Source organism: Pleurodeles waltl, chromosome 4_1 (genome assembly GCF_031143425.1).
Source record: "Pleurodeles waltl isolate 20211129_DDA chromosome 4_1, aPleWal1.hap1.20221129, whole genome shotgun sequence".
Classification (NCBI taxonomy): Eukaryota; Metazoa; Chordata; class Amphibia; order Caudata; family Salamandridae; genus Pleurodeles; species Pleurodeles waltl.
The window spans coordinates 306,443,524-306,471,392 of NC_090442.1; the positions used below are offsets into that span (position 1 = coordinate 306,443,524).

The following is a 27,869-nucleotide window of genomic DNA, read 5'->3' on the forward strand; positions in this document are numbered from 1 at the left end:
TCCTTGAACAAAACTGGCCAAAAATTCACCATTGACTTTTTAGGATTATGGGCACTTTACCACTGCTGACCAGTGCTAAAGTGCAAGTGCTCTCCATCTAAATTTTATTAGTGATTGGGTTATGCATAATTGGCATATTTGATTTACTAGTAAGTCCCTAGTACAGCGCACAGTGTGTGCCTAGGATCTATAAATCAAATGCTACTTAGTCGGCCTTCAGCACTGATTGTGCCCCCCCAGATGAGTAGCCCTGTAAACATGTCTCAGACCTGCCAGTGCAGTGTCTGTGTATGCAGTTTAAACTGCAATTTTGACCTAGCAAGTGCACCCACTTGCCAGGCCCAAACCTTCCCTTTTGCTACATTTAAGTCACTCCTAAGGTAGGCCCAAGGCAACCCCATGGGCAGAGTGCACTGTATTTAACAGGTAGGACATGTAATGGTGTGTTTTATACGTCCTGATAGTAAAATACTGCTAAATTCAGTTTTTACTATTGCAAGGCCTCTCTTTCCCACAGGCTAACCTGGGAATTGCATTGAAATAGCGCAGCTTCATCAACACTGCGAGTCTGAATTTCCCATGCATTGTCCCCAGGGTGTCAATTTCTCATCTACCCCACACTGCAGTAAAGAACCATGTCTCTGAGTCTGGAAATCAATACATTGCCTTTCCTGTGAGGAAAGAATTGACGCATCACCTCCCCTGCAAGTAAGGAGCAGACGCATCATCTCTCCTGTGAGGAAAGAATCAACGCATCACCTCCCCTGCGCATTAAGGAACCAACGCATTGCTTTGCTTTTCAGTGCCTCACTTCTCCTGTTTTGACGCATCTCAGGTACTTTGTGCTAAAAAGATACAACCGTTGCTTCCTATGGATTAAAACTCATTGAAACCTTTAAAAAGTGATATTTTTACTTGTGTATGATGGATATTTGTCGTTTTGGTCTTGTTTTACTCAGATAAATATTGGCTATTTTTCTAAAGGGGTGTGGAGTGTTTTCATTGTGTTTTTACTGTGTTACTGTGTGTGTGTGTGTGTGTGTGTGTGTATACAAATACTTTATACATCACCTCTGAGATAAGACTGACTGCTTGAGCCAAGCTACCAAGGGTGTGTGACTCTATTTCCCTGACTTAACATGAGCATCCCTACTTGGAGAGAGTGCAAACCACTGCTGTTGGAAGCTGCCCTTTTTGCGGGGTCATCCCCAATCTTTTTGCCTCCTGCCTCCTATTTTTTCTGACCTGTTGCTGTTGGCTTTTGAACTCTGAGCACTTTACCACTGCTAACAAGTGCTAAAGTGCATATGCTCTCTGTGTAAATTGTATGGTTGATTGGTTTGTCCAGGATTGGCATATTTGATTTACTAGTAAGTCCCTAGTAAAGTGTACTAGAGGTTTCCAGGGCATGTAAATCAAATGCTACTAGTGGGTCTGCAGCACTGGTTGTGCCATCCACATTAATAGCCCTGTAATCATGTCTCAGACCTGCCACTGCAGTGTCTGTGTGTGCAGTTTTAAACTGCCAATTAGACTTGGCAAGTATACCCACTTGCCAAGCCTAAACCTTCCCTTTTCTTGCATGTAAGACACCCCTAAGGTAGGCCCTAGGTAGCCCCGTTGGCAGGGTGCAGTTTATATTTAAGGTAGGACAGATACTAATGTGTTTTATATGTCCTAACAGTGAAATCCCACTCATAGGTTAACATGTGGGCTGCCTTTAAATATGATTAAAGTGTAGATTCCCTTTGGGAGAGGATGGACATGTGGAGTTTGGGGTCTCTGAGCTCACAATTTAAAAATACATCTTTTAGTAAAGTTGATTTTAAGATTGTGTTTGAAATTGCCACTTTTAGAAAGTGAGCATTTTCTTGCTCAAGCCATTCTGTGAATCTGCCTGTTTGTGGATTCCCTGTCTGGGGCAGTTTGACAGTTGGGCTGTTGGCACCTCTCTCTAGACAGTGACACAAAGGGGGCTGGGGTGTAGCCTGCATATGCTGATGAGCCATCTGTGCTAGGAGGGAAGGAGATGAGTGGTCACTCACACCTGAAAGGGCTGTGCCTGCCCTCACACAACACAGTCTCCAACCCCCTGGTGTGTGTCTGGGGCCTGGCCTGGGCAAGACAGGATTTCACAAACAAGAGAGACTTTCTTTGAAGTAAGCCTACATCTAAGGGAAAAAATGGGTACAAAACCACAGACTATAGATCACTTCTGGAAATCAAAAGGAACCTCTGCCCAGAGAAGAGCTGAGCAAGAAGAGCTGCCCCTGCCTGTGACTGTGCTTTGTGAAGCTATCCTGCAGTTGCTGCTTCGGCCTGGTGAAAGGGGACAAAGACTGGACTTTGTTGTGCATTCCTGCTTGAGAAGAAATCTCCAAGGGCTTGTCCTGAGCTTGGCCCCTGTTGTTGAAGTCTCAGGGCCATCAAAGACTTCCCCTGACAGCACCTGGACTCTCTGCTGAGACTCCTGCCCTGCCAAGTGGTGCCCTATTCAGTCCCTGGGGCCTTGACAGGTGAAGCTGGCAGACCAAGCCTGAAGATACATGCACAAACAGTTGTGCAGGGAAATTTCTGATGCAACCTCCGAGAGCGGCTAAAGAAATGACGCACCGCCGGATCCATGGCTGAAATCGACGCAGAACTTGCAGTGCAGCTGGGAGATCGACGCACACGGCTGGAGAAACGACACGTCGCATCGCTGACAGAGGATGGTATCATCACAACCCACGCAGCGTGGTTTTGCTATCACGGTGCAGCAGGATTTTCGACGCAAACCTTACTGGCTGTGGAAAAATGACGCAACGACTGCCCGGACCCAAGTGCTGCCCAGATCGACGCATCGCTCCCCTGTGGGGAGGAAAAACGCCCCACGCTGATCCGACCGGAGAAGGAGAAATGACACACGAGCTCGTGAGAAATCGACGCACTGCTTACCTTTTTCCACGCACACTCGCCCGTGCGTGTTATTTTACCACGACCCAGGTACTTTTCAACAGTGTTAGCATTGTTTTCTAAAGGATTTAAGACTCTCTTTGCTTTATAATTAATAACTTGACATGTGCATGGTGGATTTTTGTCTTTTTGGTCTTGTTTTGTTTAGATAAATATTTCCTATTTTTCTAAACCTGTGTTGTGTTATTATGTAGTGTTTTCATTAAGTTACTGTGTGTGTTGGTACAAATACTTTTCACCTAGCACTCTGAAGTTAAGCCTGCCTGCTCGTGCCAAGCTATCAAAGGGGCAAGTAGGGGTTAGTTGAGGGTGATTCTCTTTTACCCTGACTAGAGTGAGGGTCCTTGCTTGGACAGGGGGTATTCTAACTGCCAACCAAAGACCCTATTTCTAACAACTGCCAACTAGAGACTCCATTTCTAACAGTTACCATACACTGTATTTTGTTGCTGTATTTTAGATTTTGCAGTGACTCAAGGTGTGGAAATTCAGCTTACCCCAGACCTACATAAATGCTTAGGACAAGAGCTCCAAGGACAAGGCCCTATGAAGATTTTTAACAGTACTTATTATGTAGATAACCTGCAAGGAAACTCAGAGTTGATTACCTGCTGCATATGTCTGCACATGATCTCTCAGCTATGTCTGATCAGCAGCAGGGTCAAATCAGTCCTTTATTCTTGTGTGGTCATTTATGCCACTGAGTTGTGGTAATGTAAAGAGCAACAAACCTTTAAGCACCACGAGGCAATTCAGATTTTATTGTCTGCTTTATGAATGCTCAGTATTGTGTTTTTTTTTAATTAGAAATAAGGAGTACTTTAAGCTGCACAGATAATACTCTGTTGTATTCATTCCTTGCCACGTCTCAACCTGCAATTCCAATCCCTCCTCTCTGGGTCTACTTCCTACTTATATTCATCACTGAAATCACAGATTTTATTTTATTATGGTTGTTACACCTGTCAGACTTAGGGTAGACTCCCCCCAAACTTTTTGCCTTCTTCCTCTGTTTATTCCAATCTTGCTTTTTGATGGCCTTGGGACTCTGAGCACTTTACCTCTGCTAACCAGTGTTAAACCCACTCCTTAAAACAAGGGAACATTGGCTTATCCCTAATTGGCATAATTAATTTACATATAAATCCCTAGTAAAGTGGTGCTTCATGTACCTAGGGCCTGTAAATAAAATGCTAGTACTTATTGTGCCACCCACTAAAGTAGCCCTTTAAACATGTTTCAGGTCTGGTATTGCAGCCTGTGTGCACAGTTTTACACTGCCATATCGCACTGTCAAAGCAAACCTTTGCCAGGCCCAAACCTTCCTCTTTAATACATGTAAGTTACCCTTAGGTTAGACCCTGGGCAGCCCAGAGAGCAGGGCACAATGTACTTAAAAAGTGGGACATGTACTAATTAGTTTTACATGTCCTGGTAGTGAAAAACTCTTATATTCATTATTCACTACTGCAAGGATACCTCTTACATATAACATTGGAATTACCTAATTACACATAATAAGGTATAATTTCTAAATGGGAACAGATGACGATTCATGTTTGGTGTCTTTGTAATTGTAATGAAAAATCCTAACCTATGGTGGTCGGCTTTTAAATTACACGATTTTGAAAATGCCACTTTTAGAAAGTTTCAAAAAGAACAGATTATGGACATAATGCTGAATAAATCAAACATTCACCCACAGTGAAGATCTGGACCTTAATCCATTGTTTTTTTTCTCGCCATGCCATTCCAATTTGAACTCAGGCTAGTGGTGGCGTATCGCGTGGGATCCATGTCTGGGCATTCCCTTCCCACTTAGGGTGACAGATGCAAAAAGAACAGATAATGGATGGAATGCTGAACAATTCACCGCCAGTCACAGACTTGGCCTAAATCCATTGTATTTTGCTCACCACACTGTTCCAGTTTGGGCCCAGCCATATCCAAATTAGTCTTGACCCTGCTTCCCATGGGAACAGTCCAGCCTGAACTGTCAGGCCAGGTCCTTCCCGGACCAGAAACAAGTATCCTGGGAATGGTTTTGGGGTATCACCCCTCACCAGCAAGGCTATCTTAAATCTGGTGGCATAGCGAGCACAGGACCCACGTTTGGGCACACCCTTCCCAGCTAGGGTGACCAATGCACAAAGAACAGAGGATGGATGCAATGCAGAGCAAATCAAACATTCACCAAGAGTCATAGATCTGGGCCTAAATCCATTGGGCTCACGGTGCCACTGGATTCAAGATAGCCTTGCTGATGAAGGGTGATACCCCGATACTGGTTCCAGGATGCTTGCTTCTGGTCCAGGGAGGACCTGCTGGGCGGTTCAGATTGGAATGTTCCTGTGAAAAAGTCACCATTTTAGCATGTTCACCTCAATGTTTCTGACTGATACTGATGGCAGCTGACCCTGACTGTGCCCTGGGCTCTCTTTAACAGACTCAGGGCCAGTGCTCTGAATAAAAGGTAAATGGTCAAATGGCACAATGTTATTATTCCTATTGGCAATGACAGACCCTGTAAGTTTGTAGTAGATAACAGGGCAAGAGGGATTCAAACTACCTGTAAGTCTCTATAATATAAGAGGGCCGGGATGTTTAGAGGCAAAGTTGATTTCCTGCACTGGAGTGTGCATAGCTGTGTGCCTGCTGTCATTTTTAAAGACAGCCCTGACTTGTAGACTGTCTTTAAAATGTAAAATGTATGCAAATTCAACTTTGGAATTAAAGTACTTCCAAAGTAACAATCTACCTTATGTTTACATATATGTCACCCTCAAGGTCTCCCCTAGATGACCCAAGGGTAAGGGGCCATGTAACTATAAGCATGGGCTTTATGAAAGATGTTTTATATGCCCTGGCAAGGGAAAAACTGAACCATTCATTTTCATGCATTGTAGAAATTTGGCTCCATAGGCTATAATGGGAATATTTTTCATAAGCCAAAATTTTGCTTGGAAAAAGATTTAAATGTCACAAAAGGATGCAAATGAATGGTAATGATAAATGCTGCAATTTGCAATTGTTGAAAAACGTACACATAAAAGAAGTTATGAGACTTTCTTTACTTTAAGCCAAATTCCAGCCTGCTAGTAGTCTTTCCTGATTGGTCAGACCTAAAAGGATTAGCCAGGCTGCTTTCATGAGGCGATAAGTGGCCTGCATTGAGCAGGGGTTATCTGAAGGGGAGTAGGCAGATGATGAAACCAGGCCAGGCGTAGGCTGGGTGAATCAAGCTGAGGCTTCAAAAGGATACCAGTCAGAGAGGAATGCAGCCGGCCTGCCTTCTCACCCCTGTACCCCAACAATAGATGGTGGGCTTAGGAAATCAATTTGCAGATGTCCAAAGGGGGAGAATATGGAACTGGGCTACACCAGGGAGTTGATTTAGCCAGATTGTATTCCTCTGAAGGAAAATCTTCCATCTTGGAATGTTAAAAGAGCAGTGCTTTATGGGACAAGAAGATGGCACATTTTAGAGGAAGTTGTCAAACTTCTGCGTGGTGCCCTGCAGCTCATTGGACAAGGATGCCTACTGACTATCCCTTAAGACGATTGAATAAAAGTGGCTGATCTGCTGCCTGAAACCACAAGAAGAAAAAGGACTGTCCTGCTGAAACCCTGCTTTGCAACCTACAGGCCTGCACACTCAAGGACTGCACCAGTTGCACACTGGAACCACAGCCCAAAGGACTTTGCCTTGTTTCAAAAAGAACTCATGAGTGGACTCCCTGAAACAACAGGTTAAAAGAGCTTTCCTACACCAACTTTCACAAAAGTCCCCAGCCTAGAGTGCATCCAGTGGACTTGCAAGGATTTGGCTAGGTGCATTGTGGAAATTGTGGTCTCACCGTCCTAAGGAGCAACTCAGAGATTCTGGAACCTTGGATTGGGGTTGTGGATCACTTTCCTGCACCAAGAAACACTTCTGGAAGTAAGTATAAAAGTGTTACATTGTGGATGGCTGGAAATCTTGACTGTGTCCCGGTCCAGTGAAACTCTCCCTTTAAGCACCATTTGCTTTTACTTTTAATCTTTAAAAATTCATAGTTCAGTTCCCTATATTGGATTTTTTGTCATTTTGGTGTCATATAAAAGATGAAATTTTTATTGTGTGTTGTGTTTTATTTACTGTGTTGGTGTATTTAAATGCTTTACATACCTGTCTCCTAAGTTAAGCCTGACTGCTCAATACCAAGCTACCAGAGGTTGAGGCGCGGGCTACTTTGTGAGACATTCACTGGGCACAACCCTGTGCTGGGGGTTTATTGCTAGTGGTAGGTGTGTACTTACTCCTACCAATACCCAGTCTCTAACATAATTAGTGTTCAACCGTGTGAATGTAGACTTGTGTTTGAATTACACCATACAGTAAAGTGAATTAAGATCAGTAAAAATCAGCTAAATTGACTTAGAACAAAACTTTTGATTTATGATTTTTTAGCTTTGGACTAAAATTGATTTTTAATAAATTTTTGGGATTTTTCCAAATGTGTGCTATTTCTGATTGCAAAGTTTGTGTGACCCAAAACTAGGAATACCATGGGGCTGGATCTGGCTATATTGAACAAACTCCAGGTGGCTTGGCTTAGGGTTCAGTGCAAGTCCAGGTGGCTACCTAAAAGCAACAAGCTTAGGAGAGCACAATTATTTACTTTAAGGCCTGGTCACAGACAGTTACAGAGAATGAAGGGAGGATGGAGGCAACCCCTCCAATGACCTACACCAGGAGAAGAAGGATGACGCCCTGTCCACTATTATCAGCACAAGGTTCAAGATCCCGGTTAGGGGAGGGAGAGAAAGCTCACCACCGGGGGAACCAACACTAGCTTTTTGAGAGAGGCATCTTCAGGCTCAGTTGGAGGCCTTTGCAATAGAAACGGAGAAACTAGAGCTGGACAAGATGAGGTGGGCAAGGAAAGAAGAGAGACGGAATGGTGGCAGCAACAATGAAGAAAGTGATGAGATACCCAGGGGGTAAGGGTAGGCCAAGGCACCCCAAGGGAATACTTCCAATGTACACTGAGGGTGATGACAATGACATATGGTTGACTGCATTTGAGAGGGCCCTTGAGATGCAAGGGTCCACTCAGAGTACTGGGGTTCACTCCAATGGGAACTGAATCCAATACCTGAGAGGGATAGGCTCCTGACCCTGCAGAGGGATGATGCAAAGTCCTACTCTCACATGAAACAATGTTTAGTCAAGAAATTTGGTTTGAGCCCAGAACAGTACAGGGAGAAGTTCAGGGACACTCTGAAGGGGATCACACAGTCATGGGTGGATTTTGTGGATGTCTCAGTGATGGCACTAGAAGGTTGGATTAACGGTAACTGAGTGCCTATGAGAGGCTGTATAGTTTAATATTTAGAGAGCACACCCTGACTTACTGTGTACAGGAGATTTTATGCCAGTTTCTAGTGGACTCAAAGTTGTCTGGATCCAGAGTGCTGGGGGAGACAGCTTATGAGTGGATGAGGTGTCTAATCAACACCTGGGAGGAAACCAAAAGAAAGGGGGCCAGCCCCTGCCAGGTCAAAAAGATGAGAAGCTGTCTTTACAATGAAGCCTCCCACTGGTGGGCAGTACACAGGGATTGCTAGTGTAGGTGGAGGGGTGGGGATTGTCCCAGAGATGGGGGAAGAGTTAACAGAGGCAACCTTAGTATCCATGGGTGGGATGGAAAGTGCAACCCTGGCCAACTTGCCTCCCAGCATGGAGAGGTACAGGCAGAGGCCTAAAATTTATGGGACTGAGGTTGAGGCTCTGACATACACAGGAGCCAGTGGGACTATGGTCACTAAGAAGTGGGTTTCTACAGAGAAGATTATACCTGGTGTGTACCACCAGGTAACCTATGCAGACAGCAGAACCAAACGTCATCCCATGGCAATGGTGAGTTTGGACTGTGGGTGGGGTGTGAGAGGCCCTAAGCAGATAGTTCTGTCTCCTGCACTCCCAGATAGTTCTGTCTCCTGCACTCCCAGTGGAGTGGCTACTGGGAAATGATCTTGAAGCTTCTGTCTGGTCAGGGGTAGACAGTAATTATGCTATATCCCCCTGAGTGGGTGTGTGCTGTGACCAGGTCACAGGCTGCTCTGCAGAGAATTGGTGGATACTTGGACTTTGAAATATTGGGCCAAGTATACAATGACAAGAGACAGGACACTAGAGAGTGTTGCATAGGTTTTCATTATCCTAATGAGACTACTGGATTTGGGCGGTGGAATCACCAGTATTGCGGGGGACTTAGTCTGATCCCACACCATGTGACACCTGTTGGCCTCATCCGGCTTTTGTTCCGGCTAACTAGCAATGCCTCATCTCCACTCAAGAGCAGGGATGATTGGGGCAACCGGGTGCATGACATAAATGAATCCTCAGGGGAATCGTGGTCACTCAGATCTCATCCGTTTCTCTCAGTTACATTAGTCCCACATATGCAAGGACAATCAGAGGCAGAGAATAGTTCAATAAGGTTTTATTGAAGTAACTGCATCTTAGATAATAAGGCATGAATTGCAATAACTAGGACAATAAAGCACAATAGGATTAAAATTGCGACAAGTAGAGTAAAACACAAGAATAACGCTACCATGTTGTTACTAAGGTTTTTAAGGATACTTCCTATCTAGGCTATGTTAGAGCACACCATGTTCAGCTCTAATTCTGCCCTTCACGTTTCCCCTGGGAAGATATCATCCCTCATACCTAAGCAAGAGGCCTGTAGTCTACATAAGCAGCTGCAGCAAAGCAATCAGCAATCAGCATACAGTTGTGGTCATCTGGCTGAAATCTCCCTCTAACGTACATGGGTCAAAGTAGTGTTTTTATAATAAAACAGCTGATGTTCCAAGAAAGGATCCCCAAGTAAGAGTGTGTATGTTTCTGTGAACATTGGAGACAAGGTATACCACTTTTGCTGGCAACCTATCTTACTGCAGCCTTGAGAGGAGCACAGAGTGAAAGCAATGTCTTGTTTAAGAACGCAGTGCTGACCTAGGTGAAGAACAGCTAGATAGAGAAAATAAAACAAGACCGCAAATGTGGCTACTGTTAAAATAATATAACAAAGCTAAAATAAAACATATCTAGGTTAAAGTGCACAGTGGCAGGCCTAGTTTGCTAAAATAATGTGTATAAGACTATAGCTAAAATGGCTACACAACAAGAGAAAGTGTTCCACTCTTGAGGGCCTGAGACTGACTGCTTCTAAGCAAATGGAGGGTGATGTAAGTGGATCCAATAAGGTTTACTGAGATGATGGAGTCTTATATACTGAGGCTAGAGACCTCAAGGAGGGTGCCACCAGGAGGTTGGTGGTGCCTCGAAAGTATAGAGAGTTTCTCCTCACTCTGAGCCATGACATCCCCTTGGCAGGTCATTTGGGTCAGAATTAGACTTGAAACATGTTGGTGAACCATTTCTATTGGCCCAGCATGTCTACCAAAGAAGGAGCTTTGCAGCTCCTGTGCAACTTGTCAGGCCAGTGGCAGGACAGGTGGCAAACCAAAGACTCCCTTGATAACACTGCCAGTGTTTTGATCCCCCTTTAAGAGAGAGGGTGGGGATAGACATTGTTGGTCCCCTAGACCCACCACTGCATCAGGGAACAGGTATACCATGCCACCACATACCCTGAGACAATTCCCCTCAGAACAGTCACTGCACCTTCAGTGACTACGGCCCTACTTGGTGTGTTCAGCAGAGTGGATTTCCCAGAGGAGTTTGTGTCAGATAGGGGCACAAATTCCATGTCCAGCTATCTGAAAGTGATGTGGGAAGAGTTTGGTGTTACCTACAAGTTCACTACCCCTTATCACTCCAGCATAATGGCCTGGTGGAAAGGTTCAACAAGACCCTGAAGGGTATTATCAACAGTTTGTCTGACAAACTCAAGAGGAGAGAGGTTCTCCTACCATGCATACTTTTTGCATACAAGGAGGTTCTATACAAAAAGGGTTGGCTTCAGTCCTTTTGAACTATTGTTTGGGCACCCTGCAAGATGGCCATTGTGCCTGGTGAGAGAGTCTTGGAAAAAACCTCTCAAAGAAGCTGAGGACAATGTGCTGGACTATGTACAAAGGCTGAGATCTCACATGAAAGAGTAGATGTAAAAAGCAGCTGGAACTTGGAGGCCAACCAAGAGCTCATGAAGTTCTCATATGACCAGAGAACTACCGTGCCTGTGTATAAACCAGGTCAGTTAGTGTGGGCGTTGGAGCCTATGGCTCCTAGGGGCCTCAGGCACAAGTGGAAAAGAAGGGTAAACCTTAGCACCCCCAGGAACGCTCACAGGTTCCTGCATTTTAGCAGGTTGAAATCCCACCATGACAGGGCAGACTCAATCATGTTGATGGTCACCGCTGAAGGAGGAGAAGAGGAGACTGAGCCACTGCCAGACCTCCCCTCTACCAATGTGCAAGATGGGTCAGTGGAGGGAGTTGTACTCTCTCCCAAGTTGGCAGAACAACAGCACAGAGACTGCAAGCAGGTGTTTGGGCAGTTTGCTTGTCTGTTCTCCTTGACCCCTGGACTCATAACTTGGTGTGTCCATGATATTGACATTGCTGACAGCCTAATTTTCAAAAGTAAGCTATGCAGGTTGTCTGACCAAGTCAGAGCCAGTATCAAAGCTGAGGTAGCTAAGATGCTGGAATTGGGGGTAATTGAGCCTTCTGGTAATCCATGGGCCAGTCCAGTGGTACTGGTACCCAAACCTAATCCCCAGGGAGAAAAGAAGAAGTTGAGGTTCTATGTGGACTACAAAGGACTGAATGCAGTCATAAAAACTGATGCTTACCCTATAGCTAGAGATGATGAGCTCATTCACAGGTTAGGGGCTGCTAAGAACCTTGAGTACATCTGATTTGACTTCAGGCTACTGGCAGATTGCCCTAAATGAAGAAGCAAAGGAGCGATCAGCATTCTCCATACCAGAGGGGCACTACCAGTTTAAAGTAATGTACCTGGCACCTTCCAAAGGCTGGTGAACAGAGTCTTGTGTGGGCTGGAGCAGCTCGGTGCAGCTTATCGGGATGAGATAGCTGTATACATTACTACCTGCAAGGATCACCTGACCCACCCAAACGAAGTGCTTCATACCCTGCGGCAGGCAGGGAAGACTTTAAAGGCCAGAAGTGTCAAATAGGGCAGAGTTAAGTTGTGTACCTGGGTCACCTTGTAGGCGGAGGCTATGTATACTGTCTCCCGGCCAAAATCCAAACCATCTTGGATTGGACTGCTCTGTAACTCAGACACAGGTTAAGGCTGCCTTGGTCTGACTGGGTATGATCAAAGGGTTGTTTAGAATTATGTGACAGTTGTGGCTCCCCTAACAGAAATCACCTCTAAAAAGAGGCCAAAGAGAGACGTGTGGACTCCAGAGTGCCAGGAGGCCTTCGACACTCTGAAAAAGGCTATGTGTTCAGTACCAGTGTTACTGGCATCTGATTACATGAAGGAATTTGTGCTTCAAACAGATGTTTCCGAGCACGGGGTTGGGGCAGTGTTGACACAGATAAATGATGAGGGCCTTGATCAGCCAGTTACCTTTAGCAGAAGATGACTGACCCCCCAAAGAGCAAACATGCAGTGTCATTGAGAGGGAAGCCTTTGCTGTGGTTTGGTCCCTGAAAAAGCTGAGACCATACTAGTTTGGTAGTCACGTTCATGTTCAAACTGACCACAGAGCTCTTAGGTGGCTTATGAAAATGAGGGAAGAGAATCCTAAATTATTGAGGTGGTCCATTTCCCTACAGGTTGATGGACTCCGCCGTGACACACAGACCAGGGGTGGCCCATGCTAATGTGGATGGACTTTCCATGTTTTTCCACTTAAATGATGAGTACTACCAAGGTGTAGGCAAGTTACCCATCACCTTTCATTTGGGACGGGGCCATGTGAGAAAGTCACCCTTTTAGCATGTTCAGCCCAATGTTTCTGATTGAAACTGATAGTATCTGACCTTGACTGTGACCTGGGCTCCGCTTAACAGGCCCAGGGCCAGTGCTCTGAATAAAAGGTATATGATCAAATGACATGTTATAATTCTAATTGGCAATGACAGACCCTGTAAGTTCCTAGTAGATAATAAACCAAGGTGGATTCAAACTATCTATAAGGCCCTAGTATATAATAGGGCTGGGAGGCTTAGAGGCCCAGTAGATTTCATGCATTGGAGTATGCATTGCTGTGTGCCTGCTGTCATTTTTAAAGGCAGCCCTCACTTGCAGATTGTCCAGGACTCCTAATTGACTTCAAGAGGTAATTGGTTGGCCTCCTGACTACAGCCTCAAGGACAGAAGATTTGAACAACCTTGGTACTGGCACCTGGACTCTGCCACCTGTGAGTCTAAACTGCCAAGTGGTACCATCTCAGTCCTGGAAAGTAGGCTTAAGGTTGCCATCCTCTGTGGATCCAGTGCAACAGACACATCTTGTCTGCTGTATGGTGCAACCATGAACAGCATTGATGCATTGCTGCTGCTGTGTGGATCAAACCCATCGGTTTGGGTGTTTAACACAAAATGTCTGTGATAATACAGTTTTTCCGCTTTAAAATTTCACTAGGTTAGGCCTGTAAAAATTCAACAAGAGTGAGGTATTTAATTCCCCTGGTATTTACCAGGAGGATAAATATCACCCAATTCAGAACTCCGACACAAGCGCAACCTGGGGTTTGCTCAGACTCAGAAACTCAGAATTAGATTGCTCAGACTCGCAAACTCAGAACTGGGTCCTAAGAAGTAGGAGCCTCCGGGCTTTGTGGGGTTACAGAATCTCATATTTTCATTAAGGAGTGGTGAGTTGTATTCTTCAGAAAGCTTTGTATTCCAGCCATTTAGTCAATTCAAAATACAGCAGGTTTATTACCTTCAAATGTGATTTCAAAGCAGTCCATCATTTTATGGACTTTAAGTGTCAGATCCGTAAATGAACTAGCAGCATCTGACTTTGGTAGTGTGGTGGTTCATGTCTCTGCTGTATTGAGAACGTAGGGCTCATTTGCACCACCGTAGCGCCATTGTTTTTTACACTATGGCGGCGCAAACAGTCCCCTATAAAGTGCTGCATTTACAAACTGGTGCAATGGGGACATTGAGCTTGTTTGCAAAGCCTTGCTCTACATCATACCTGTGCCAGGTATAATGTATGCAAGGTAGGCATTCCCCCTGAAAAAAAGGCCTGCAGAAGTGATGCAGTGAAATCTACAAGATTTCACTGTGCCATTCTGCACCTTCACAGAGTCATTTTCTAACACCTGCTCAGGATAGGTGTTAAACTGATGCTGTGCTGTCTACAATGCCCCCCCCCCAGCATTGCTGGACTCACGTCAACATTTAGTGGCAGAACTGCATCAGAATTTCTGACATGTGCGCCATAATACAGTGCACTATGGAGCACTGTATTATAAATACTGCGCTACCACAGTGTTGCTAGTAGGGGCACAGGCCGGTGCAAGAAAACTGGTACATGGATCACGATGTGCCAGTTTCTTGTAAATGAGGCCTATAGTGTCCTAACTTGTTCGTATACATTTCAATTATTAATCTACAACACGACAAGAAGATGTGTGTGTGATAAAGAATTCCTACGCATCATAAGTATAATTACTGAGAGTAGGGAGTTATTTGACCATATACAGGAATGAGATCAAAGTTGAATTGCTTCTTAAGTTCATGAAATTCCAAGGAATCTTGAAATGAATTGGCACTGATTATGAATCAGCTGGAGTGGCAAACACCACTTATGTCTGACCATAACCTAGTACAGGAAGACTCGCTGGAGCAGGAGCTAAATAGGAAAGCTAACTGGGTAGAAAAGGGAATTATAGCGTAACCTGACTTGCGGGGAAACGGATCTGCATGGTTATTGGGGAATAACCATGCAGACCCGTTTTCTGTGGTGATCCCGGTTGGAAATGTTATTTCCAGCCACACGATATTCTGCAGCTAAAATCCGATCATTCATAATAAGAATCTTGACATACAAATACGAGCAGTGCCCTTAACAGGCTGAAGGAATAAAACTATCCCAGTCTACTAATGGCTGTGACCTGTCAATACCTGAAATTTCACTTCAAAGAATCCAGAAAAAATGTATCTATTTAATTAATTGTCTGTACTGTACTCCCTAAAATACCTTAAACATTCTTGCAAGTTGTAACATTAAGCGCTGTCACATCGAACTCTGCTGCGGGAAGTTACTATAGATGAGAGACTGCTATTGCCATATAAATGAAGGTCTCTTACTAAGGCCAGGCATAGCGAAAACGTTAGCTGTCTCGCCAGACTAGTATATTCACATTTTGCACCTGCCCACTTCAGATTAGGGCAATTGGTCAGCCAATTTCAGCTATTGACTCTCTTACACTTAATTATGGCATTTTGCCAGATCACATGTGCAAAAATGTATAAAGAAAGTCCACTTCAGATAGGGGCGGCTACTGCTAGGAAGGGCTGGTAGGGCAGAGCGCGAAGCAGGTTGAGGGAGAGAGGTGAGCAATAATACATAAATAAAGAAAAAATAACACTTATCTGCTGCCTCTGCTGCTCCTGCCACCTTGGTGCTTCTGCCATGCTCCCCCCCAACCCAATCCAGATGGTCCTCTCATGCTGTTACACAGCATGACAGAAGAGCCGGGATTGGCCTGAGTGGGCTGAAATGCTGCACGGGGAGGGAGTGGAGACTGCGCGATGTCTCCACCCAGCTGTGAAATACAGCCCAGTGGAGAGTTCTAAGTGCACATGTCAGTTTGGCTGGCCTCAGATGGCTGTCCAAACTGACATGCGCACTTAAAGCGCACCTACCACTCCTCCTCCCTGCTGACGAGGAGGATGCTGGCCCCGCCCAGCCTTACCTAAGCTGAAAAATAAAATGATAATAAAATGCTTTTATTATCATTTTATTTTTCTGCTTCCTTTCAGCAGGTGAGGGCGACGCTCCTCGGCCATAGCGGTAGGGCTACCTGTGACTTCAGTGCCATCGTGGGTCAACGCTTCACTTTCCCAATGCTTTTTTCTTTCCATATTTTCTCCTTTTCTATTTTCTTAGACTTTCTTGTGTGTTTAAAGTAAGTCTTCATTTAAGAGTAAGCCAAAGCAAATAGTGCCTTTTCTTTGCAGCAATAAAATTATAATTTTCTCTGATGTACATTAAAACAAAAAACAAGTTTCTATATCCGTTCTAAGTGCACATGCCTACTATGAAACAGCCGTCATTTATTATTAAAAGTGGATGAGATGGTTCATTTTAGCTTCAATATCAAAAAGTTATGGTAAGCATATAGCCACCACGTTTAGCCGTGGCATTTTTGTTTTTCGTTTTGTGAATTATGTTTACAACAATAAAAAAAAAAATATATACATCAAACTCCTTTATACGAGGGCAGACCTAATGGCTTTCCCGGCCTTGTTTATTATTAGAAGCTAGTTATGAAGTGACCCTCACTATTCATCGCTGACACACAGCAGAATCACCAGCTTCGCCATTACTTTTGCTGCTGAAACTCAAATAACACTTCCGAATTAAAAAAAGAAGAAACTGCCAGCGAATTAACCGATTAACAACGGCTCGTGTGAACAGGCGTTTGCTCCAAAAACAACCGCACGTGACAGTCGCTTCCTTTCATCTTCTTGAGCCTTGCACACCCATCTGACAACTCTGGGGCCAGCCTATTGTGTCCGGTGAGCGGGTGACGGAATAGGACTACACTTTACAAGCACCAAAAGCAAAAACGGACTGCTTTCTTAAACTGTATACAGTATACAAGTCCCGCCGAAACATCTGGCTACAGATATATGTTGCTGCCATCCTAGTGTAGCAGACTCTCATAGCGTTCCACGTCATACATACAACATACAGCATCGACCGAGTGTGCATTTAGAGCGTATAACACTATATTCCTGACCTTTATTTTTCCATTCATACATGCTTCTTCAAATCTCGTGTAATACAAGAAAATACTCTCAACTCTACACAATCGCGATAAAGCAAGTCATCTGGGAGTCGGTGACCTAACCTCGAGACTCCAGGCTGTTACCGAACTCCTCCCTGGCTTGTAATATTATCACCTACAATTCAAGTACGTGCTCTTCCTTGTGTAATAGTTTATTTTCCAGGCGACTGGTGAGGACATATGTAGGCTATTCGAAGGAAATGATGGGCCTTTTGTATTGCAGACCTTCCGTCAATCACAGGCCCGGCTCCAGGACGTAGGATCTGGGAGGACTATGAAGAAGCATGGGTGGGCCATAAGGATTGTCTAGAGCACTGCTCTTCAAACGTTTTAATGCCGCACTTCCCTCTACCCCATCGCCTTCGAAATAAAAAATTCACCGAGTCTCCCTATCAGAAATTTTCACAATTATCCGATTAAGAAGGCAATGCTTAATTAAGTCTAAATTTGCTCAAACATTTCAGATAACTTATGTTACCTTTAAAAGAATGCAATACATGTATCTGCATGATGCTTCTTTTGGCCAGAGCCAGGTAATCCCCCCCCCCCCCCGATCCCCTGGATCACTTGAGGACCCCTTGGGGGGGGGGGGGGGGCAGCTTGAAGATCGCTGGTCTAGAGTCTCCCAGGTGTCTGAGAGCTGGGCCTGAGCTTGCCGGACAGTTTTGAGCAGGTGTGAGCTGTATTCCTGTATGCCATGCCTACTACCTGCTTCTGTCTACTAGTTTTAACTGTGTGTTTCTTGAGCTTTAAACCTATGGGTTTGATCTATTTGGTTCTCCCCACCTCACCTTCCTGTCTCTCTGTCTCTCCCTCCCCACTCTTGAATTCACCTTTCTTTGTCTCCACTTCACCTTGTTGTTCCGCTCACCTCACCCTCTACTTCCTCGCACCTCATTCTTATCTCTTCACCTCATCCTACTCTCTGGCCACCTTATCCCCAGGTTTCCCTGCGGCGCCCTTCTTTTTCTTCACTTGAACCAGATTTTAACTTGTGAAGCCACATATCGTAGGAACATCTTTGCAGCAAGTACATTCGCCCAGTGTACTATCTTATCAGTTTAGGGCCTAAAGATTAACAGCGGCGCTATAGCCAGGCCCACTAATTTCATGCAATGGGGAATGGCCAACTTATGCAGCAAGGCTGACTAAATGATGCAGTGTAATGCAGTGTTGTATTACTCTACTATTTTGTCATTTTTTAAACTTGTTAACACTGTCTGGAAAAAGTTTCATCTCATTAGTACCACTTTAAAACTCCGCTACAGCAATAAGCAGCAGGAACATGTCACTGCGATTTTAGTATCTATCGATCCGTTTAAGCAGCTTTTTGTTGAAATCTGCAAATGAGGCAGCAGGTGATTTTTTACGTGGCAAATTTCCTACATCCATAATTACACATGAAATGTTAAGTCTGCAGAATTGCAGAATTCAATTTTTCCTGACTATAATCCATTTCAGTCTACTCATATGACAGAATGTATTCGGAGGGAAGAAACACACAGTGAACGGTGCCGGAAATTGGGTTTCTGTTCATCCAGTTCCTGATAATTACATCGGTGAGCTCTGCCGTCTACGAGCGCCTCAGCAGACTGAGGGGTGACGGGACAGCGCACGGTGCTAGTGCTGACATGGAATAGCTGCCATTGTCTTTCTTTGTATAATAGGAACTTGCATCGCTCTTTTCTGTTCTTGGGCTCTGTTGTATTAGTGAAAATGAATGTACTTTCACATGACTCACCATTCCCATTATCAGTTTTTTTAATACAGTGCTACAAGCAGGGCACTGGACTTACGCAATTTTGTAGTTGCCGCATATTCCACATAATTATGGGTTTCCAACTTTTGTCACACTATCCATCATCTGCTGCAGAATTTACAGATTATAATAAAACAAAATCTTGTTTCCAGCTCAAATGGATCAAATGTTACTAAAAACGCAGCAAAATGTGTTACTGTGTTAAACAGGCCCTTCACAAAGCTTGACTGGTCAACCTTCAGTAGCCTATTGCTATATTTCGGTATTAGAATGGTACTAGCAAGGTGTAATCTTCTCCAAGACAGAGTTGACTTGCAAAGATGTGAAAATAATGAAGCAATACTATCATAAACGGTGCACACTACACCAAGTAATTTGGCTTCTTTGTCACTTGATTTAGCCCACACTACAGCATAATTTGGTTTTCCCCAGTCGCATAACTCCAGTGGCCGTTACCATAAGTTAGGAATCACGTCACAGTAGGAAGAAAAAATAACAAATCACCCCTTGGATACACACCCTGATAGTAGGCTCAATTTCACATACACTGCAAAGTCCTTTACACTGTTTCTCCCATTAAACTGTTTTCATCTCTTAATCACTGTGTGAGGGGAGCTTGTGGTCTAGGTATAGTGGGGATGTCTCAGGTGTCCCACCTGTTTATAGGTGGACAGTATAGAAACAATCCCCCGTGACCTCATCCTTGTCCCCAGGCACTTAAAGGTGCCCAAGGCATTTGCGTTACAGATGCAAGTTACGCAGTTAGAATGTACAGTCGGGCTGCAGACCATTAAAAAAAGATGGTTTGCTGCCTGTCAATGGGCCTTGGGAGGACCAGGCCCCCCTGATCCACCCTCTAGAGCCGGGCCTGGTGTATCATTAACGTGCAATACTGGGGGACACGCAGTATACTGCGTAAATATACCAGCATCGCTTTCTGAGTAGTACCCAGGGGAAGGAGGAGACGTCTAACTGGGTAAACTCAAATCAGAGAGTCTTAGAGTCACTGCTGCACAGTTACGTGGTACTCCCCCAGCAAAACCTGCAACGAATAGGCAGTGAAAACCAGAAACGTAATCCACAAAGAGCGGGGGCGTATTTTAATTGCTGAAAATCCACACGTTCCAGCAATGCTCAACTATCTGACAGCCCGCCGCAGTCGACCGGGGTACACTTAAACTCATGGGGCAGCTTTGCGTGTAGGGCATGGTGGGCTTCCTGTCACTTAACAAAGTCGATCGGCAGAGAGTGGGGTCTGAAAGTCTCAGTGTGAGGACAGCGCAAGTGCAGGAAGTGAATTTCTAACGCACACAAAGCCTGCATGCACCCTTGCGACATCCACAAAGCACACGCTGAAACCACAGAGGAAGATTTCATCAACGTGTTCTTGCTTTACTAGGAAAGCAAACTCTGCAGGAGGCTTTCTGGAGCCAGGCGGTGCGCTGCCATCCACCCAGGGATACTTTTAAGTCATATGCTTTTAAGCGCACTGTGACTTACTCACCGACCTGTCGCTTGGCCAGTCTCACATCTCCCTCGTCCACACTATCAGCCCCGGAACTCTTCGCTGCCTCTCGAACCGTCTGTTTCCGAGCATGTTCCGGGTTTAGCTCGGTCTGTGTGTCGGAAGGTGTCTCCCGGGAAGAATTGTTTGACTTGAAGTTCAACGCGACGATGCAGGCGCGGGGCCCTCCCCGCCCGGTGTAAACAGGTAGAGGCTGCTTGGCAGCGAGCTCTCATTGGCTGTGGCGGAGAAGGCCTTGCCCAGGGCGTGACTCTGCAAACTTCACTGGAGGTCTGATCGGGGCTATAGCGTGCACTGTTTAATATTTCTGCACCCCTTGATATTTACCATCCCCCGTGGTTAGGGTACCATCACAGGTACCAAACCGATACTACACAAAACATCACTATAAGGGGTTGTTTCAAGTTCAGAGCTTTGAGCACACAGAGTGCTGAGTGCAAGTTTACTGCACTCTACAGCACCATGCACAGGTGCAAATCTGCTTTTGTACTAAAACATTATTGACTGTTATAGGTTTTCTGAATTGGCATAATTACGGCACACTAGACCACATACAAAAGTGCATTTTTATTTTTCTGTGAGCGATCTGTGCAAGGACACATAATGTTGCTTTCATAAAAATCATTTTAAATCATCTGCAAACCACAGTCTGTATTTGCTTATAACAAAATATACTTTTGCTAGCTTTCCCAGGAAAGGATGTTCTGATGTTACAACACTGCAAGGTGTTCAGCTGAGTCTTGATAACCTGACAATGTTATTTGAGCTCTAAAGCACTTTATCGTTTTTATTCTGTTTTTTATTAGTGAATCATGTGATTTTTTGTGTATTTTTGTATTTGACATCCGATGAGGATAATGTCCAAAGTGTTATTTGAAAATACTAATGTAATTGATGTGATTAGCGCTGTACAACTAACAATTCAGTGCTGCCCATTTCCCATAAAATCATGCTCTGAATTTGTGTACTTTCATTGTCCAGAACATTATAAAAAGATGTGCTTTTTGGGAAAGTCAGATTTTTCTCACTTTCCTACTAGACAGTTAGGTTTTCTGATCGTTCTTTTTGATGTCAGCGGTGTGTGTAGCTTGGTCATTAAGATTTGGGGGGGGAGGAGGGTGAGGAGATGGGGTGTTAATGAGTTCCTATTTCCCAACAATCACGCTGGCATATCATGATAAAATACATGATCTGAAAAGCAGGACATGAGGTGGGGCTTAAGGGGCAGTGGAAAAGGAGAACAGTGCAGATTGTTTGCGATACTTAAAACAAAATATTTTGTACAATGACCAAACATTTTCTAAGTTGTACAAAACAAAGAGGAGAGAGTATGAGAATGTGTGTGTTTTAGACTGTGAGTGCACATAAAAATCCTAGGTGAAGTCAGTGGCGTAACAAAGCCTGAGGGTGGCCCCCCTGCAAAGTATCCGGAGGGGGTCACCTTGCCCCCAGGCCCAGTCAGGGGCCTGCCGCCCATGCACAGTCTACTGTGCTGAGGAGGCCCCTTGGAGCTCAGGCCCCCCACACCACAGGGGTTGTGGGGGCCTTTGTTACACCACTGGGTGAAGTCCAACAGACACCTCACCATACCTGACTGAAAGTGCCTGTACCCAATTATTTAGTACAGAATATATTTATTCGGGAGTGTAACACCCCAATACCCCCTTGAAGCTACTCCCCTACTTGCTGCTTATAGAGAGTTTGTTGCTCATTTTGTATTTAGGGCTTTTCTTTTACAATTGTTTGATTGATTGCCAACTGTGCAGTGCTTGGTTAATTTCTTAAATGCACATTGCAAGTGTGCATTTATTAAGATTTTGGTTTCAGCTAATTCATGTGATTAAGCAATCAGCGTTTGCTCTCTGTAATGATACCATCATTTGAATAAATCTACAATTACTGAGTAGTTGGAAAGCCTTGTTGTGCAGCTGTTCTTAATGGTTCTGTCTGAGTGTTAAAGTTCAGGATTCTCCCTTTCCTGCCCATCAACTTCCTTAATTAATTAATCCAGGAGCATCACCACACACTGGGCGTGTTCTAAGTAAATCTAGTGGTATGGGTGTTTAGAGCTGCCCAAAGGGGAGCACCACCAGATGTGTGTAACCACTCATGTTCAACTCCTCGCATCCTCATACCACTGACGCTAATTGTAAAGCACCATTCATGCATTCACTGCTTACCGTAGAAGGCATACAAAAATAAACACTCACAAACACTACTTACTGTTAGCAGATAGAGAACATAAGCCAGCTTTCCACAGCTTTAGTGGCAAGTGTCCTGACAGTGCTCAGCCCCAGTAGTAATTGAAAAAAGACTTTGAAATGGGTCTATATAGATGTGAAAGAAAGTGCCTCTTTTTGTATGCTCACAGCCCAAGTTTTTGGTTTGAAGCTGCTGGTTTTTCGACTCTGAAGTGCAGTGGGACCTGCTGACCAGGTCTTAGTGCATGGGTTCTGACCCCTTAAATTACATATACAATTTGCTAATGCCTAATTGTCATATTTAACTTCCTAATAGATTGCTGGTATATGGTACAGAGGATACCAAGGGCTAGTAAGTTAAAGGTCACTAGTGGACTGCATCACTAATTGTGCCACCACTACAGTGACTATGTGAAAACATGACGCTCGCTCTGCCACTTCAGCCTAGTCGGGCAGCTTTTACACTGCCAACCAGACATGGTAAAATAAATCATTTTGCCTGGTCAAAACCTTCTTTTTTAGGGTCGAGCCTGCGTTGCATGCGCTTGCGCATGCGTATCGCAGCGAGACGCTTTAGTATTTAGAAAAGGGCTCGGAGCCCTGTCAACTTCACATCAGTGTTTTTTATTGGTTCGTGGGCTTGCCTAATAAAATCTGCTTGCTTTCATTAGTCGAAGGCACGCATACGTCATGCCTTTTCTGGTAGCTAGCCCTCCTCGAGCGCATCGACCAAGTACAGAAAACATGCGAGGCTCGCTGTTTTCCATCGGGCTCGTGGACTTCTTTTTCTCTAAGTCACGAGCGCGATCTCGCTTGGCAGAAGTCAAGCGCTTTACATAGTTAATTTCACTTTTTCGGGTTATGTACATAAAAGCACTTTTGCCCAATAGGTGAAAAATCGGGTTAGGCGTTTACAACGCGATCAGCTCTAACATGAGCAAACGCGAGACCCGTTGCATTGTAAATGCTTGTTAATATTTATAAGTACCCTTAAAGAAGGACTTTGGAGCCAACAAGGTAAGGTACTAAATATTAACAAGGACTGGTAAAGCCAAGAGGTCTGCCTTTGGTAGCCAGTCTTTTCGCAACTGTTGTTTTGTTTTCTCATGTTTTTTTTGCTGGGCTTTCATTAAGCTAAAGAAAAACATTGGCTAAAGGCAAAAATCTTTTATTGGCCTCAGAAAAGCACACATTGCCATAGTGCTCCCTGGCACTGATGGGAACTACTTTGTGTGTGGATGAGTTATGTTATGCTGCCTTTGTGAAAATACACTATGCTATAACTCACAGCGGGTCAGCGAAAAAAAAGAAAGAAAGAAAAGGTAGGAAGGAAAGAAAGAAAGAAGTAAAGTCGTAGAATTAAAAGGCTTTGGCTAACAGCCTAAACAAGCTAGTCATTATGCCATTGGCTGGCAGCATTGTGCCATTGCAAAAGAAGGAAAGAAGGAAATAAAGAAATAAGAAATTACTGCACAGTCCAGTGGGCCCTGTAACTCTAACTTGAAACACCAGCACAGCGGCCACTTGTGCAAATACCGTAGTTTATCAACTATCAAATGAAGTATACTCACCTGGGACTGATCATGCACAGATTATGCCCAAATCACAGACGTAACTGTCAATATAACTCCATCTTGACTTACTAACCCAAGATGATATATTGAAGTACAGGAATGACACCTTACCCAGTGTGTATGACAAATATTCATAAGTCCTCAAAATGCATCACCAGATTGGAATTGTCATCAGACACATTCACACTGCACTAGGCACATGATGACTCCAGTCACATATACAACAAAGTCCCGGGTCTGCCTGCATCACAACCAAATAGGCCTCCTTATGGGCAAAGCCATATCTTGCCTTGCCACTGTTTTGCCTGCACCGGTGGCAAGATGACATTCCAGTGTATCCCTCCCAGTGCGAATGATCTGTACATTTTGCAGCAGTTTGAGTCAAAATGAATTGCCATGCTTCACACATGGCATGTCAATATACCGAATACCATGGTCACTGCCACAATAGGATTAACTGCAACTTAACTTTGTACAAGGTCTCTGCTTACTGTAACACCTAACCATTGAAGGTAGATGTCAGAATACAACCGGTAACATTGTACATTTTACATCAACAGGTGATGCTGCCTCTGGGCACACAGAGGCCACAGAACAGACTGCCACTACCCGCCTGGATGAAGCCCTCAGAGATGACACTCCTGGACATTTGGACGTGGAGTACAGTTCTGGCCCATCTGGGCAACCTTATCAGACAGCGCACTGAGTCTCACTGTGGCCACAACATCACCTCCCAGCCCGGTTGCATCTACATCACAGGCAGCCATTCACCCCCCAACCTGTGTAACCGGTACACTGTCTACCATCGCGTGCCCCCAGTCCTGGATCCTGAGTTGCAGCACAATACTTCTGACAATGATGGTGTAGGACCAAGTTGGAGAGGGTACCCTGCGGCAAGGGCACAGACCCCTGGGGGTAGGGTGCGTGGGAGGCATACTGTAGGCCAGGGGAGTGAGGGCACTGGGGCTGATCTAGGCCAGGACACCATTAGTCACATATTGGGGAGTCTATCAAGACGGAGCGGAGGCGTCGGGTACTTGCTGCGGAGTGGTAGAGGTGAGGTGGCATCAGTGCGAAGTGCTGGATCTATGGACCTCCAGCAGGGTCACGGCGTGGTGCGGCACTTCAGGACTCATGGAGTCAAAGACTTCAGCGGGGCTGCTGCGGCATCGGGCCTGTGGGGTCGTCACACTCCAGCAAGGACCACGGCTTCAGGTGCAGGTGGCATTGTGGAATCTGGCAGCAGCATCAGTCCAGGGTCGTCTGAAGTCAGTGCACTTGGTTTTTCTTGGTTTTCCACCTGCTTCTCCTTTCAAGGGCTCAGGGACTGGATTAGGCTTCGCTTAAGAGGACAGGAGTGTCAGAAGAGAGTCCAGGTGCTGGACAAGGAAGTCTTTGATGGCACTGAGACTTCAGAACAGGGGGCAAGTTCAGTCTAAGCCATTGGAGATTCTTCTCAAGCAGGAATATACCACAAAGTATAGCCTTTATCCTCTTTCAGAGGCCGAAGCAGCAACTGCAGGATAGCCCAGCAAAGCACATTCACAGGCAGGGGCAGTACTTCTCAGCTTTTCAGCTCTTCTCCTTGGCAGGGGTTCCTCCTAGTTGCAGAAGAAAATCTTGAAGAAAATCTAAAGTCTGGGGTTTTGGGTCCAATACTTATACCCGTTTCTGCCTTTGAAATTGCCCAACTTCAAAGAAAAGTCTTTGTTGTTTACAGGACCCTGCCTTGCCCAGGCCAGGCCCCAGACACAAACCAGAGGTTTGGAGACTGCTTTGTGTGAGGGCAAGCACAGTCCATTCAGGCGTAATTGACCACTCCTCCCTCCATTCTAGCCCAGATGGCTCATCAGGATATGCAGGCTCCACCCCAGCTCCCTTTGTATCACTGTCTAGAGGAGATTCACAAACAGCCCAGCTGTCATTCTGACCCAGACAGGGAATCCACAAACAGGCAGAGTCACAGAATGGTTTAAGCAAGAAAATGCCTACTTTCTAAAAGTGGCATTTTCAAACTAACAATCTAAAAACCAACTCCACCGAAAGATGTATTTTTAAATTGTGAGTTCAAAGACCCCAAACTCCATGCCACTATCTGGTCTCAAAGGGAAACTGCACTTGGTTGTGAAAAAGCAAAGCCTGCCCGGACCTGAGGCGCCCGTCTGGGAATCGATGCATCGCTCTCTTGGGGGAGAGAAGAAACAATACACGCTGACCCAACCGGAGAAGGAACGACGCACGGTCTACCTTGTGAGTGAGAAATCGACACATCACTGGCCTTTTTCAAGGCCCGCCCGCCCATGCGCCTTTTTTTTTCACGTTAACCAGGTACTTTGCGTAACAACAGCATTCTCACTGTTTTCTAAGGATTAAGACCCTCATTATGACATTGGCGGTCAGCTCACTGCCACGCCAGCAACAGCGGTAGTATCGCCACCAGACCGGCGTAATGACTACCATATAATGACCATGGCGGTGATTCCTCCCATAGACAGCCAATGTACCACCCCAACCTCCAGTGCGGTACGACCACTGAACACGGCGGTAGCCACCTGCAGGCAGGCGGAAGACAAGGATCTGCCCATCCTATTATGACACAGCACAGGATTTCCGGGGCGGTAGCAAAGCCACCAAAAGCCTGGCTGAACCCATCCTATAAAATGAGACACTCATCTCCTGGGACACAGAGGAGTTCGCAGCCGCCATGGAACCAGAACTGGAAGTCTTCCCAATGCTGTACCACGCCATGGCCGTCCTGGAGCACCAACACCGACGACGATGACAACGGTGAGTACAGCCACCTAGCACACAAGGGAAGGATGGAGGGAGGGGAGAGTGACACACACGCACAACACACACCATACACACAATCCACACACCCAGAACTCTCTGTGGTATAGGGTAGCCGACTGACCAGTGGTCCCAGATGGGCCAGGGAGTTCATCCAGATCCAGAGCTCCTGAGATGCTGTCATCACTGGGGGCATTTCTGGGGGGGACTGGGTAGCCGTGGCACCTCCTTGCTGCTGACATTGGCTGGGGCACCTGTGGGGATGTAAGTGATGTGTTAGGGTACATGTCAGTGACTAGCTTTCCCTATGTTATTACTGTTGTCCTCCCAACTTTGGTTGTGTATGATGATGGATTGTGGGATTGTTAGTTCTCCATGCTGTGCATGCATTGGTGGTGGGTGTGCATGCAAAGCTGGGAGGGATGTGCATGCAGAGGGTATGGCATGCCTGGCTGATGAAGGGTGATACCCTGAAACCGGTCCCAGGATGCTTGTTTCTGGCTTAGGGAGGACCTGTTCTGGCAATTCGGGCTGGACTGTTCCCATGGGGAACAGGGTAAAGACTGATTTGCATATGGCTTGGTCCAAACTTGGGTGGCATGGTGAGCAAAAGAACGATGTATTAAACCCCGATCTATGACTGGGGGTGAATGTTTGCATTGTTCAGCATTCCGTCCATCATCCTTTTGTGTTGCTAAAGTTGCCCTAAGTGAGAAGGGTATGCCCAGACATGGGTTCCTTGCTCATTGTGCCACTGGATTCAAGCTAGCCTGGCTGATGAAGGGTGATACCCTCAAACCAGTCCCAGGATGCTTGTTTCTGGTCCAGGAAGGACCTGGTCAGGCAGTTCGGGCTGGACTGTCCCCATGGGAAACAAGGTCAAGACTGATTTGAATATGGCTGGGTCTAAACTGCGGAGGCATGGTGGGCAAAAGAACAATGTATTAAACCCAAATCTGTGAATGGGGGTGAATGTTTGCATTGTTCAGCATTCCGTCCATCGTGTTACTAAATTTGGCATTTAGGTTTGTTAATTGGGGTGCTGCACTGTGCGGGATGGAGTGGGGTGATGGGAGTCAGGGTGAGTGGTCAAGATG

The 27,869-nt window shown here is 45.4% G+C and overlaps 1 protein-coding gene across 3 annotated transcripts in view; it reads right to left on the bottom strand.

The window, feature by feature from the left end:
* The window catches only part of CRACR2A (calcium release activated channel regulator 2A), a 953,477-nt gene extending 933,093 nt beyond the window's left edge, over positions 1 to 20,384 (bottom strand). For 2 of the 3 annotated variants that reach the window (XM_069228393.1, XM_069228396.1), the window contains exon 1: positions 20,187 to 20,384. The gene's annotated coding sequence lies outside the window, so the exon portion shown is untranslated. The remainder of the gene's footprint in view (positions 1 to 20,186) is intronic. The other variant, XM_069228394.1, reaches the window with a different exon arrangement.
* Positions 20,385 to 27,869: the final 7,485 nt, after the last annotated feature.